General features: G+C 35.1%; 1 protein-coding gene across 1 annotated transcript in view; it reads left to right on the top strand.

The window, feature by feature from the left end:
• The window catches only part of CNTN6 (contactin 6), a 586479-nt gene that overhangs the window by 522361 nt on the left and 48120 nt on the right, over nt 1-15998 (top strand).

The raw sequence follows: 15998 nt of genomic DNA, 5'->3' as shown, positions 1-15998 counted from the left end.
TTTTCTTTTACCTTTACCCCCAGGTGCTAAACCTTAATAAAACATCCCCTCCACACATGTCTATTCAATGCAACTTTAACCACAATGTAGCAACCGGCAAGCAAATTTCTCTATCTCTTCCTCCCCTTTGCAAAGCTTCCTAATGGTACAAGCAAATAAACCTAATTTTATTTTGTATCACCAACTACTTAATGTAATAGTGCTTAGTACATCAGGTAGCATGAGTATCAAATAGGCAAATGAACCATATGTTCCCATGTTTAAGGAAGAATGACAGTCTGCATAATGCCAGGCTTATTACAATCTCCCTTCTGTGCTGCCTCTTTGTAATAAAATTTTAAATTGTTCATACTCACCTCCTGAGAGCCTTGTTAAGGTGAGCCTTTCCAAGGGAATACATGCTGAAGATGTCAAGAGCCATCTGATACTCTTGCCTCTGTCACGCAAAGATTTAACAAGCAAAAATCCTGTGTGCTCCTGTCAGTCTTGCCCTCATTTTTCCCTCTTGCCATCCAATCCTCCATTCTTTATCCCCACTGGCCTCCACGGGTCTGGGGCACTGACCCTGTAGCACAATGCATGCAAAACCACCTGCCTGCCATGGTCGGAAAAAGGCTCCGGTTCATTAAAGATGTAAAGCCTGCCTTTAAACTCAGCCTGCCCAGCTGGGTGTGAGCTCTTTTACACCACTGCCTTGGGTTAGACTATTATTGCTGTAGTTCCCTATTTAAAGTGTTTTAATGATGGGTAATAACATCCTGTAGCTTTAAACCAAGGGCAAATATGACAAAGCGAAGAAGTTCCACAAATAAATGACATCTAATATTCTGGCACTTATTGTATCTTAAAATGAGAAATACATAAGCTTTGTTGTGGAGTTGCTGTGAATTTGTAGTCTATATCAGTAGGCTTCAAACTTGATCATGCATAAGATCCTTGTGAAAAATGCAGATCCCAGAGCCATGGCCAAGATTTTCAGTCAGTAGGTAGGAAGCAGGGCTGAGGAATCTGCTTTTTTAATATAAGTTCACGCCCTCTGCTCTCAAGAGAAGCCGAGACTTTTGAATACCCCTTAGAGAAACACTAATTTGATGCAAACATGTTACTTGAAAAATAGAAAATTCATTTTATCTCCATTCCCCCCAGAACTTTGCTTCCTATATTAAATGCTTGATTCTTCATCTTATCTCACTGACGAGGAGATATAAGCCCTCAGTTCAGTTACTCTTTGAAAATATGAATACAATTGGCCTTGGAATGATATCTACTTACTTTAGTGTTTGCTTCTAATTTCTGAGTGACATTTATATCTTCCAAAGTTTACATAAATATTCAACAGCAATAATTTTATAGACAGAAAAGGTCAGTTATTAGTGCAATTTATACAAATGACCTTTTGTTCTTAGTTTGACTTTTGAGGAGAGATCTGATTACTTGATTTGCTTAAAGTACAATGCTCCTTACTTAGAAAGAAACTGTTTGCTCTCCAGGTATGTGTTACACCTTCACCTCCTAACGGACGCTGATGGGCATATGGAAAATTAACCAATAGAAATAAATGGGAAGGATAGAATTGCTGTCTTATAGAAATTATGATCCAGTTGAAGAAATAAAATCCTAACCAACTGTGTGACAGTCAGTCTTGTTAATATCTTCACAATGAAGTCAGGCTTGTCAGAACAGTGTTTTAATCACTGGCTATTATTTACCATTTTCCTTTATCTTTTTTTCTTTTTTTCCCACTGTAGAATTGTGTTTGGGGTCGAGGGGGATGTTTTTGCTTTTGTTTTGCTTCCAAATGAAATTTATGCTAGAGCCCATTTCATAAAACAGGCTAAAACTGAACCAATCTGGCTAAGGTCCTGGAGGGAAGACCAGAGCCCCCTCGCCACGCCCCGCCCACTTCCCTGGCAGCCCCGAGCTGGCTCCCTCCCCACAGCCCGTGGTGCACCCTCAGAATGCCTTAGATCTCCTGAGAGCACAGTCCGAGAAGTGCTGATTTGGAGTGACAAATCTGCTTCTCAAGTGTGACTTGTCAAACTCTTCATTTATTTATAAGCACAGTTGCAAACCAATTTGACAGGCCTTGCGAAAAAATTCTGGGTTTATAAATTTGAATGAGCTCCGAATCTCGCGGGGGAAGCAGGCAGGTCAACCAGCTCCAGGGCAGCGGGGGAGGGGGGGTGTCACCACAGACAGAAGATGGTGACGACTACTGACTCGGCTTACAGGAGTTCAGAAAGGCTTCAGCAGGTTCGACGTAACCGAGCTGGCACTTGAAGGGTAGGTAGGAAGGTGGGAAAACAAAGGTGGGAAGACCTGGTTTTTTTATGTGGCTATCTTACTGCATAGTCAGTGTCCTACGTGATGCCAGTTGAAAGGTTTGGATAGGCACTTACCTTCCTCAGTGAAGGATATGATTCCTCTAAGTACAGACACAAATCATTTTGTGAGCCATCCAATGGTTGACTCTGACGGCTTAGGGATGCTTAGAGACACATAATTATACCTATTTTTTTTAAGTATAAATTTTTTTTTATTCTTATGTTAATCCCCATACATTACATCATTAGTTTTAGATGAAGTGTTCCATGATTCATTGTTTGTGCACAACACCCAGTGCTCCATGCAGAATGTGCCCTCCTCAATACCCACCACCAGGCTAACCCATCCTCCCACCCCCCTCCCCTCTAGAACCCTCAGTTTGTTTTTCAGAGTCCATCATCTCTCATGGTTCGTCTACCCCTCCGATTTCCCCCGCTTCATTCTTCCCCTCCCGCTACCTTCTTCTTCTTTTTTTTCGTTCTATCTCAGATTAAATTAACTAATACAGTGAGAAATCTGTCCTTCTCATTGTTGACCCTGAATCTCATCAAATAATAATAATAATAGTAATAGTAATAATATTAACTTATAGTACCAGTGTTAAGATGTTAGATACAACATTTCATTTACTTTTTACAAGATGCCTATGAGGGGGGTATTACTTATTGGTATTTTTAGATGGTTAATACTAAGGCTTAGCAAAGTTAGACATCACATCTACAGTCACACAGCTAGTGAGTAATAGAAATGCATTCAGTTCCAGGAGGCTCTGACTCCAAAGCTCCATGTAATCTTTTTTTTTTTTTTTTTAAGATTTTATTTATTTTTTAATAGTGAGAGACACAGTGAAAGAGGGAACACAAGCAGGGAGAGTGGGAGAGGGAGATGCAGGCTTCCCGCTGAGCAGGGAGCCCGATGTGGGGCTCGATCCCAGGACCCTGAGATCATGACCTGAGCCGAAGGCAGACGCTTAACGACTGAGCCACCCAGGCGCCCCTGCTCCGTGTAATCTTAAACACCACAATGTAGGCTTTCAGTTTAGTTTTCCGATGTCGTACGGTGTCCATCTGTGAAGCTAAAAGCAGACCATCATGCCATACACATTATTTGTTCATTATTTTTTTCAGTTTAAACTACAGCTCTTATAAAAACAATGACATATACAGTCAAATTCTATTTTTACATCAATAAAAGGTATAGTATAAGTCTATATGTTGTCATAGCACTGATAGATGGAGTCTTAACTCACACCAACAAAATAAAATCAGTCCTCTTAGTGGCTTAGTTTCCTACAGCTACAATATTCAAATGACTGATTGGATTTTTAATGTAACATACAATATAATTTTTGGTGACATATAGACATAGATATACAAATTCAATAAATAAGGATAAACTCCCTAAGCTCTATGAAGGCCTTGATCTAGGTATGAAATTATGTATTATAATTAAGAAGAAGAATAATTAGAGTTAGCAGACAAGGAGTCACATCCAAGTTGGTATCCCATTCTCAGCCACATTTGTAAGCTTACTTTTGTAGACTCTGAAGAAGATACTAATTCAATAGCCAACAGGGATCCAGAATTGGAAACTCCACTCACATCTACCACCAAAACCACCTTCAAGATGGCAGGAGAAAGCATTTCCCAGATATACCATGTTCTGAAAAAACCAAAGGACAGAGGTAGAATGAAAAGGGCTAATAATCCTAAATGTTCCAGCCCAAATCCCTCACCCCCCCCCCTTTTTTTTTTTTAATACCTGAGGGAAACCAAGGACTTCAGGGATAAAGTTACTAGTTTAAGGTCACAGGGCTGTATTTGAATCTTGTCTGTCTATCTCAAAGTATGCTGCAGGTATAACTTCACATTTGCAAACTTTCAAAGTCTCAAGGAGATCACACAATAGGCTGATCATCATAAATGTAACTGAAGTGTAGCCAAAAGTCCTGACAATGTTTGAACTTCTCCATTCCTTTCTGCACAGCTCTCTCTCCCATTGTGTTTTCAATTGGTTCTCCTGTAGTTATTCTAGGAGCCTACTTTAAAAAAAAAAAAAAATGTCTTTTTAAGTCCTGTGTTACAAACTTTTTTGGTCCTTTGTCAACTTTATAATTTCCCCTTTTTTTTTTTTTTTGTATTTGCTTGGGTTGTAAGGCATGTTAGCATATGAATCTGTATTAATTCCCTTTTGTGTTTTCTCAGGCATCCCAAAATACTGCAGCAAATGGAGACACTTTTCTTTATCTTTCCTTCCCTTCTTCTACTGAACAGCTAAATACTCCTCTTAGGCCTCTTACACTGGATTAATTTAGCTAAGCTTTCCATCTGATGCTGTTTTGTTAATGTTAAATCACATTTCCTTAACATTTCATGGGCATCAGCCTAGCAGTGCACACTGGCATGCCATCAGAATAAAGACACATCATGACACCAAATAATTATGTTATTTAGCAACTGCTCTTATCTGCCATCTCCTAATTTGTGTCACAATTCAGCCAGCCAGAATCTGTGTTTGTGTTGTGTGTCAGCTACTACAAAGCTGGTGCTTAAATTATTTGGGTTTATTAAACAAGGAGTCACATTTTGATGATCTAAGGTCTGAATATTTGATGCTTGGTTTCTGCTTTGGAGTTTAGGACAGTTGAACCAAGGACTTAACTTTGAAACACTGGCTGTTCACACTGGTTAATTACACATTAGGCATAAAATACAACTGCCAAAAGCAGAAATTAAAAAAAAAAAATTAGACACTGGCATCAGTGATGTTTTTATTTCCATGTGAATTAAAAGGTGTTTGAGCCCATTGTAATCTGCAGGTAGGACTTCTATACAATCCTTTGCGAGTTAAACCCTTTCAGTTAGTTGTGTAATGACCCTCAAATCATGTTTGATTAATCAGTTCTAGGGATTAGTTATTTAATGTGTTTAAAATAGATGTTCCTCTCATTTGTAAAAGGGGCAGCATAAAGACATCCATGCATGCCTGCTTTCCCCTAGGCACCAAAAGAAATGTGCTTTCTGACAAAACATAGCAAAACCGAATTTATTTGTGCTGCCAATTGGTGATGCCCCTTCATGTAGCTTTTCATTTTTTACTTTTCCTGCCGTACCCACCTCCCATTGCACATATAAATTTAAACACACCGTGCTTAATGTAACTCAGTTCAAGAGACCCAAGAAACACTATTATTTGTCTGGAGCTAGGACAGAGGCTAAGAAAATACTCCAGATATAATTGCTGCATTTTCTGTACATCAATTAGGAACGCCCTCTCCACCCCCAACAGGATCCCTATCAACATAATAACTTTAAAAGATTTCGTGATGGCCTTTGTTAACACTTTAGTTTCATGATTGGAATTGTACAAAAGAATGAGTAAGGTTTGCTCTACATACTCAAGTCTTACCCTTGGTAAGACTGATTTGACTGTATCTCTTCAGTTCTTGTGCTACTTTATACGGTGTCAGCAAACTAACAGAAAGTCAATTAGCCAAATAAGCAGTTTGCTTATACCCATGCCTGGCATTTATTTTTAGGCAAAGAGGTTATTTGTCTTAAGTGACTTCATGTTGGTTTGCTGAATTTACTGATAATATTAATAAATGTACCTGTAGACCTACAAAGAAAAGGCTAAGAATTTCAGAGTAAATATAGTCAGAAAGCATATTTACTAAGTACCAATGAATTGTAGATATTCTTAGAGAATACTAAGAAATCAAGAGTGATAGTTACCATTTTGGGGGCTCTCATTATCCTTAGGCTTATGCTCGATATTTTTAATAGATGTTAAAATTTAATTCCCAAACAAACCAGTGTTGTTATTATTACCATTATCCCCATTTACATGTAAATTTTACAAGGAAATCAAGCAAGTGCTTCCAATATACCACAGCCAAAAAGGGGGAGCCAGAACACAAAAAAAAGCAAGCTGACTTTAGAGTCCATTGTCTTATAACTCCTATATCACTTGCCTCAAAAAACTTAGCTTTACAGTCTATTTAGAGAATGAAAACTTGTCTAAAAAGAAAATTATGATGAAGGCACTAAGGCAATACAGTGAAGCAAAGATAGTCTTTTCAGCAAATGATGCTGAAACAATTGAACAACCACAAGCAAAAAAATTTTTTTAAATGAATCTAAACATAGACCTTACACCCTTCCCCAAAATTAATTCAAAATTAAAGGAAAAAAAAAAAACTGCACTGTGAAACACAATACCCACAGAATGAGAAGTCAAGCCACAGACTAGGAGAAAATATCTGCAAAATATACATCTGATGAAGAACTGTTATCTAAAATATGCAAACGATGATTAAAACTCAAGGATAAGAAAACAACCCCAATAAAAAAATGGGTCAAAGACCTTAAGGGACACCTCACCAAACAAGATATAGAGATGGCACACATGTATTTGAAGATTCTCCACGTCATATTTCATCAGGAAAACGCAAATTAAAATGAGATGCTGCTACGTGCGTATTAGAATGGCCAAAATCTGGAATACTAACACCAAATGCTGGCTAGGATGTGGAGCAACAGGAACTCTTTTTCATTGTTAATGGGAATGCAAAATAGTATAGCCACTTTAGAAAACAGTTTGGAGGTTTCTTATAGTACTTAGCATACTTTTTCCATACAATCCAAGTATCACATTCATTAATATCTTCCCAAAGGACTTGAAACTTACGTCTATACAAAAACCTGCACACTATCACTTATAGTATCTTAATTAATAATTGCAAAAACTTGGAAACAAATAAGATATTCTTCAGTAAGTAAATGAATAAAAAATTGGGGTTCATCCAGACAGTGGAATATTAGTCAGTGCTAAAAAGAAATGAGATATCAAGCCATGAAAAGAAATGGAGAAATTTTAAATGCATATTACTAAGTGAAAGAAGCCTATCTGAAAGATTACATACTGTGTGATTGCATTATATGACATTCTGGAAAAGACAAAACTATGGAAACGGTAAAAAGATGAGTGGTTGCCAGGGATTAGAAGAGGGAGGAATAAATAGGTGGAGCACAGAGGAATTTTAGGTCAGTGAAAATGCTTTGTGTGATACTATAATGATGGATAGATGTCATTATATATTTTTCCAAACCCCAAGAATGTACAACACCAAAGGTGAATCTTAAGGTAAATTATGGACTCTGGATGATGATGATGATTATGATGTGCCAATATAGATTCCTCAGTTGTAACAAATGTACCACCAGTGGGAATGTTGATAATGTGAGAAGCTATGCATGTATGGGGGTATATGGGAAATCTGTACCTTTCTTTCAATTTTACTACAAAGCTAAAACTGCTCTAAAAAATCTTAAAAAAAAAAAAAAAAGAAAATTCAAAACACAAGGTAGCATAATAATTCAGATAATGATTCAATAGTAAAAGGACTGACTCAGGATCAGAAGTCCTGCATCCTGGCTGTGGTTAAGTAAAGTATTAAACCTCCTTGCATACCCGTTTATTGATATGCAGAAAATTACTAATCTTTAATATTTGGAGAAAGAGGAAGAGAAAGTAGTGCAGTGTGGTTGAGAAGCTGCATGTTTTAGCCAGGTTCCCTGGGAACAGCTTAGAGTGAGGCAGGTACATACAGACAACAATGCAGGATCATATTTTATTGCACTGGCTATGGACTCATTTTAAGAACAGAAACATGCAACTGGTAGTTTGGCATCAGTCAGCCACATAGACTATCTCCAGACAGAAACTATGTGGGAACAGTCTTTGGAAGGAAAGAAAAAGGGACTTATATGCTGGCTGCCATTTTATGATGGGGCTGTGTTTGGACTTTTGACAGCCAATGATACTGAGAGAACCTGGAGGAATGCCTGAGGTGGGTCTTTAACAGTGGGAATCCAGAGTAGGCTTGGGAAGATGGATGGGATTCAGATAAGCAGAATGGAGGGCAAATCCTCTACTAGGTACTTGGGAAAAACCTTTATCCGGGTTTTCATCTGGCAAGTCTGTGAAGATATACTCTTAAGAAAAATGAATCACAGACCTGTACCTCTGAAACAAATAATACATTATATGTTAAAAAAAAAAAAAAAAGAAGATAGTAGGAAGGGGAAAACGAAGGGGGGAAATCGGAGGGGAAGATGAACCATGAGAGACCATGGACTCTGAGAAACAAACTGAGGGTTCTAGAGGGGAGGGGGGTGGGGGGATGGGTTAGCTGGGTGATGGGTATTAAAGAGGGCACGTATTGAATGGAGCACTGGGTGTTATATGCAAACAATGAATCATGGAACACTACATCAAAAACTAATGATGTAATGTATGGTGATTAACATAACATAATAAAATAAAAAAAAGAAAGATTTTCAAATTATGCACATTTGTTTTCTCTCTGGGATTTACACAACTCTTTTCTGAAAAGAATATTTGTGCTCTGTCCTGAATGGCAGAGAAGTAAAAGAGACAAATAACATATTTAATAATTTCTTCCATAAATTTTCTTAAATGTTCTAGTATATGTTTCCTCTCATTTAGAACTGACTGAAGATTATAAGTGTATTGTGCTTTACTGAAAATGATCTACACCATTTAGTAGAGAGGCTAGATTTTATTTTCTATCACCCATTCAATCATCTCTCAAGATAGCACTTCATTTTTGTTCTATGGTCATCTCGTTCTCTTTTTTGGGTGTGCATGTTATCTGTGTGTGTGTGATCTCATTCTTGTTTTTGTTTTTACTGATCTGATGGTCTTATAAGGAATGATAAAATAAGGTTGCATTAATCCATTGATTACATCTTTAAATTTCCCTTGGCTAGAGGTGTGAGCTATTTTCTGTGTATAATTACCATTAAAGCCATTTAAAGTTATTGACTTAAAAAGATGGGAAAGAGAACCTTTACTTTGATTTAAATGAGCTAGCTTTGATATTTACTTGTTTGTAGATCATGTCAGTCATTTTTTGTAGCTTGTTAAAATAAGGAATTTTTAAGAGATAGTTTATTAAATGACAGTGAAATTGGCATAGATATTACACCTTAGCTATGATAATCAGCTGCTAAACTTATTAAAATGTAATATCAATATTTGATCTAAAGTGGATTCCAGTGGGACATTTTCCTAAAACCTAAATTGTGTAGAGTTGGAATTTATACACACTTTTCTACTTCATATCTAACTCATTTTAATCCAATTTATTTTACATTTTCTAGATATCAGTAAAATTAGACCGTCAATTAAAATTTCATGGTCTGCAGTATTATCTTTAGACAGAACTGGAAGCAATACTCCAGTTAATAATCTAACTATAAAAATAGCAGTATTGCTCTAGTTTCAGCAATAAGAAATTATAATTGCTCAATGTCCTAATTTCTTTTAGTTTAAGAAATTTAGCTATTGCTAATCTTCTGCATCCTCAGACTTTGTGATGGACTATGGTTGATATCAAACAAACAAATAAAAATAGAGACTTAGTCATTTTTGAATCATGTGGATCTATGTATACAGATTTGTTTTCTGTATGTAGGTTAACCAATGATTGGATATATATTAGATTCACTGTAGTCATAACTAGATGTGGGTGCTAATCTCTATTATATTTAGGAGGTTTATAATAAACAAGTTATCACATGCAACACAGGAAAGCAAGGATAAAAACATTCCACATTAGTCTTTCTGTAGTTCCTCAGAATGACATAAAATTTGAAATACATTTCAGGTAAAAGAGTCCTATAAGTTCATTTCATTGGTAGTCCATCTTCCTGGTATTTCATTCATAATAACACATCAAGTAGAAGGCAAAGGGTATGAAATCAGGCAAATGGGTAGACTATAACTTTTGTTTTCTGTTTATGCCCCTAATATTCCCTGACAGTAGGAAGAATGAAATGTTGGATGTTCAATCACTTCATATAGTGTTCCTTCAACTTACCAGTTAACCTTGAAATGCTTACATATATTGATAGTTCAGTTTTCCACATGTTCTATTTTCTAATGTCACCATAAAATCTACCAATGTCACCTGACTGTCAGACACAGTTTGTACTAGCGAATTTCTACCTTTTTTATGCCCAGGATGCAATTAGAGGAGTAGTTTAGTACATTACAAATGCCAACTATTAATTTTTCAAAAGTTGAATGATCACGATACATCTACACATGTAAATGTCTTTAAATTCTAATTTTTACAGAACATTTTAAATGCAAATGCCTTAATTTGTGATTTAATCATCTAAATAGAATACTAAGCTCTGGTAATTTCAGGGAAATTTTTCTATTCAATAGTGCAAACAGTTGAAATATTCTAATTAAGTGAATATTTGAGAATAGAGACTGGGGAGGAAGGGTGTTTATCGCTCATGAGAAAATATGCATATGGACTCTCTGAAGGTGAGAGTATTAGTCTCCAATATTAAAGGTTATTCTGTACAAAGCTATATACATATATAAAATAAGTAAACTGCTCAAGTTTGTGCTCTTAGTAACTATATTATTAGTGAACTATGCTTTGGAAACTGAAGTGAAAGAGCACTTGCTCAAATAGCTGCTTTCTGGTCCAAAGAGAAAGACAGGTTGGAATCTGGGCCCTACGCTACCTAGTGGGTAACTTGAGTACATTATTGCTTCTTTCCTTGTCTCAATTTCCCCATCAGGAAACTTGGGGATGATAACAATAGTGAGCCCAGAGGTTTGACTTAAGGATTCAGTGAGCTGACATTTATTATTCAATTAGTAGAGGGCCTGTGTAGAGTTGACCTGTAATAATAACCTCCTTGGATTTTGACCACTGAGTTTATTCATAGAGAAGTATGTCCTTGGTAATTATCACCCTATTTCTCTTATTTCTATTATAACATCTAACATCGTGCCTAGAACTCAGTAGGTATTAGTAAGTATTAGTAGGTATTAGTAAGTATTTGCTGAGTAAGTTTAGAAGAAAGAGTTAGCATTGTTCCATTTCCATTTATATATTTAAATTGCTATTAAATTTTCTTTTCAATTCCTTTTATCTATTTCACCCACCCTCCACCTGCCTCACCTCTGGTGACCACCAGTTTGTTCTCTGTATTTAAGATGCTTTTTTTGTTTGTCTCTTTCTTTCTTTGTTCTGTTTCTTACATTCCACATGTGAGTGAAAATCATATGGTATTTGTCTTTCTCTGAGTAGTTCACTTAGTATTATACTCTGTAGGTCCATTCCTATTCTTGCAAATGGCAAGATCTTTTTTTTTTTTTTTTTTTTTTTTTCTGGGTAATATTCCATTGCGTATATACCACACCTTCTTTATCCATTCTTCCATGGATGGACACTTGGGTTGCTTCCCTGTCTTGGCTATTAAAAGTAATGCTGCAATAAATATAAGGTTGCATGTATCTTTATGCATTTGTGTTTTTGTTTTCTTTGGTAAATACCTAGTCGTAGAATTACTGCATCATATGATAATTCTATTTTTAATTTTTTGAGGAAACTCCATACTATTTTCCACAGTGGCTGCACCAGTTTGCATTCCCAACAATACTGCATGAGTGTTTGTTTTTCTCCACATCCTCGCCAACACTTGTCATTTCTTGTCTTTTTTATTTTACCCATTCTGACAGGTATGAGGTAATGTCTCATTGTGGTTTTGATTTGTATTTCCCCAATGATTAGGGATATTGAGATCTTTTCATGTTTCTGTTGGCTATTTGTATGCCTTCTTTGGAAAAATATCTATTCAGATACTCTGTCCACTTTTATTTTTTTATTTTATTTTATTTTTTTTTAAAGATTTTATTTATTTATTTGAGAGAGAGAGAACACATGAGAGGGGATAGGGTCAGAGGACGAAGCAGACTCCTTGCCGAGCAGGGAGCCCAATGCGGGACTCGATCCAGGGACTCCAGGATCATGACCTGAGCTGAAGGCAGTCGCTTAACCAACTGAGCCATCCAGGCGCCCCCGTCCACTTTTAAATAGGATTATTTGGATTTTTTTTGGTGTTGATATGTATAAATTCTTTATATATGTTGGGTATTAACCACTTATTGGGTTATATCATTTGCAAATATCTTCTCCCATTCAGTAGGTTGACTTGTCATTTTATTGATGGTTTCCTCTGCTGTGCAAAAGCTTTTTATTTTGGTATTGTCATTAGTCTAATTTTACTTTTGTTTCCCTTGCCAGGGTAGACATAGCGAAAAAAATGTCTCTGTGACTAATGTCATAGAAGTTACTGCATATATTTTTGTCTAGGAGTTTTATAGTTTCAAGTCTCACATTTAGGATTTTAATCCATTTTTAGTTTATTTTTGTGTATAGTGTAAGAAAGTGGTCCAGTTTCATTCTTTTGCATGTAGCTGTCCAGTTTTCCCTGCACCATTTGTTGAAGAGATTGACTTTTCCTCATTGCATATTCTTTCCCTCCTTTGTCATGGATTAACTGACCATATAATCACAGGTTTATTCCTAGGCTTTCTATTCCATTTCTAAATTGCTATTGAATTTTTAGAAGCCTTACCACATTAAATGATGCTCACATATTTTCATTTAGGCTTTTATTGTCTATAAGCAGTATGATCTCTGTATTAGGTCCTAATATAAATATAAATATATATTATATGTAATCAATCACTTGATTGCCTTATGCTTCCCTCTCTATAACTATATTCTCTTTGCTAATTATTCACAAAAATCTTTATTTTTAATACTAGAATGTTTTCTCAAATTTTTTGAAGGTCAAGCTTATCTATATTTGTGGCTGTGTTTTGTTTTAAACACCAAAGAAGCTTATATGAAATCAAGATAGAATATTTTAATATATTTTATTAATATGTTCTTTCCGTCCCTCCAGATACCATTTTAAACTACCTTTTAGAATATTTCAAAAGAAGAATAAAAAAAGTCAGTCTTTATCTTTCTCTATGAATATTACCAAAATCATGAATTAAAATGTTTCAGCTAATTTTTATAGGTGCTTTCTTCCTTACCTGAAAATGTCAGCTGTTTAGTACAGTTTGATTTTAATTGGTTCTTTCTTTCTTTTATTTTAATCATTTCTGCTAAGCCATATTTTAATATGTGACAGAACTTGAAATTCTCACTTTTTTTTTTTTACTATTTTTTGTTTAATAATTCTGAATAAAATTAGGGCTATGATTATGTGGTTTGATTCCATCTATGTTATCATAGATTAAGTTTTCTTACTATATTTTACCATCTCTTATTAATTTAAAAAATAAATGATAAATTGAAATATTCATACTATTTATCATATTATAAATTTTCTAGTTATAGTTGGCTTTTGATATCCTAGGTTGTTATGGAGAATTATTTTCCTTTAATCATCTGTTTTTAATAAGTGAGAAGTCAGTTTGGTTGCTAATTTGGTTATTTTCAGAAAATATTTGAATCTAACCTTTTTTTATCTTTTATACATTTTTGCATATTGATCTTAGGAAAACAGTATGGATTCTTGCTTAGAAATGAAGATAATCTTTACAGACTGAAGTTTAACTTATAATTAATTAATCAATGCTTCTCAGACCTTATTGTGCATACTGATCACTGGATATCTTGTTAAAATGCAGAGTTTGGCTCAGTAGGTCTGGGATGAGACCACATTGTGAAAAGCAAACACAGATGACTATTCTAAGGGCATCTAATGATGACTCAACAGGAACTTCTTGAACATCAAAATTAACATGGAGAATTAGTCTACTCAAGTAACTATGGATGGTTCTGAAAGAGGATGAGTGCTAGAGATAACATAGAGATAATATAGAGATATATAACTTTCAATTCATTCTCTAATACTTATTAACTATTTACTCTTGGACAGATTGTAATTTTTATTGGTCTGCATTTTCAGTATTTCGAACAGTACTAGGCACTTGAGAAATATTGGTTGACTGATTAAGATTTCAACAGAAATAATCAATTTCAGTGATGACAATTTCAATTTAACAAACATTATTGAACATATACCATAAGCCTGAAAAGGGTAGTAATATCAAACCACTTTTTACATGAATTGTTCTTTTCTGAAAGCTAAGTGAAAAATTATATGACATACAAACACTGGCATTACTAGCTGGGACATTTGTCTGATGGACTTTAGATATCAGCAGATATATATTTTATATCACTTAAATTGTCTTATTGGCCAAAATTTAACATTTCTATGTTGCTGAAAATTCCTAGTTTTTCCTAAATTCTAGAGATAAGTAATGCACCCAAATACTTCTCACATTGATCTCTTCTAATTAAATCAGTTACAGAATTATATTTGGCCAGGAATTTGCTGCATATTAGAATAGCTTTACTACTACTGTGTCATTAATGGTATGATTCAACTGTTAATGTAAATTGCGACCAAGAAATCTAGACATTTCAGAAAATAAATGAGATATCAAATGTCTGCTGTTGGAGAGTACTCCAAGATAATGACTTAAACAAAAATCTGATTATATGCCATGGAACATTCTAAACCCAGATGTGGCCCCAGCTTCTCACTTGATGACAGAATGTGGAACACATCATTAATAATAAACCCAACATCAGAAGCTGGCTTCATACAAATTGCAGTTGGTTGATATTCTCTTGGTTTCAAATTGGGTAATTAATTATATTAGCTACATTTTGTGTGATACACATATTAGGCACAATGATATGTTTGCAATGAAACAAATACTGTTTGGTATTGTTAATGGATATGACATGCATGGCAATTGCTATGTCTTTCTTTCTTTTAAAATTATTGTTGTGACAAATTAGTTTTCATCACTTATTTTTGTACAACCCTGACTACCTACTAGTGTTTTAAGAGCCGTGTTTTTAAAAAGTTGCTAATTATGTTTATGAGACATAAAATGGGGCACATGCTTTAATTTTTCCTTTTCCTTTTTTTTTTTTTTTGCCTCCGTATTAAAACATTTAATGGTGATTTTGTCAAGAAACCAATCTTGGGCTTTCCCTGATTACATCAGTGGTCTGATAATTTGCTTTTGATTACTTCTGAGTTTCAGAGAAAATGTAAGAATCATTTTATGAAAGATTAGAACTTCTTAAACAGCTATCCCTTCATTATGTGCTATGTGATTGCATGTATATTAGGACAATTTAATGCAGTCTGATTCATGAAGGCTTCATTCTCTCTATGATAGGCCATGTAACAGGATAAGCCTGGGTCCTTTGGCTATGAAACCACGTAGATGGTTCCTTCAATTCACTAGCTTTGGTAAATACTGGCATTGAGAATCTTGTTGTTTGGTGGCTGAAAGTGCTAAGTAAGAGCAGGCTTATAAAGCTAGATTAAACAATGTGAAAGTTAGCTCACATTTCTCTAATGCCAAGTTCAAAATTTTCACCAGAGAGTTGACTTTTCAAAATGCATAGTGAATAGTTGCATTTGTTATTAATCAAGCAAATGGGCATTGTAGCATCAAGCATCCCTTTTATTTTTAATAGGCTTCAAAATCAACAATAATTCAAGTGATACTATGATAATTATCAATACGGTGTCAGAATAAAAGCAAGCATCATTTATTCTACTACAGGGGTTCAGAGATTGCTCACAATCAAGAAGAGGATAAAAGGAAAGGAATATGCCCATGGTTTTAGTAATGTTTTAAAATGAAAATAAATGATCTCACTGATATGAGGAATTCTTAATCTCAGGAAACAAACTGAGGGTTGCTGGAGTGGGGGGTGGGGTGGGAGG

This window comes from Mirounga leonina, unplaced genomic scaffold, assembly GCF_011800145.1.
Source record: "Mirounga leonina isolate KUSES-001 unplaced genomic scaffold, KU_Mleo_1.0 Mir_94, whole genome shotgun sequence".
NCBI classification, from domain to species: domain Eukaryota; kingdom Metazoa; phylum Chordata; class Mammalia; order Carnivora; family Phocidae; genus Mirounga; species Mirounga leonina.
Note: the sequence above shows the minus strand (reverse complement) of the source record. Positions and strands in the feature narration are given on the sequence as shown.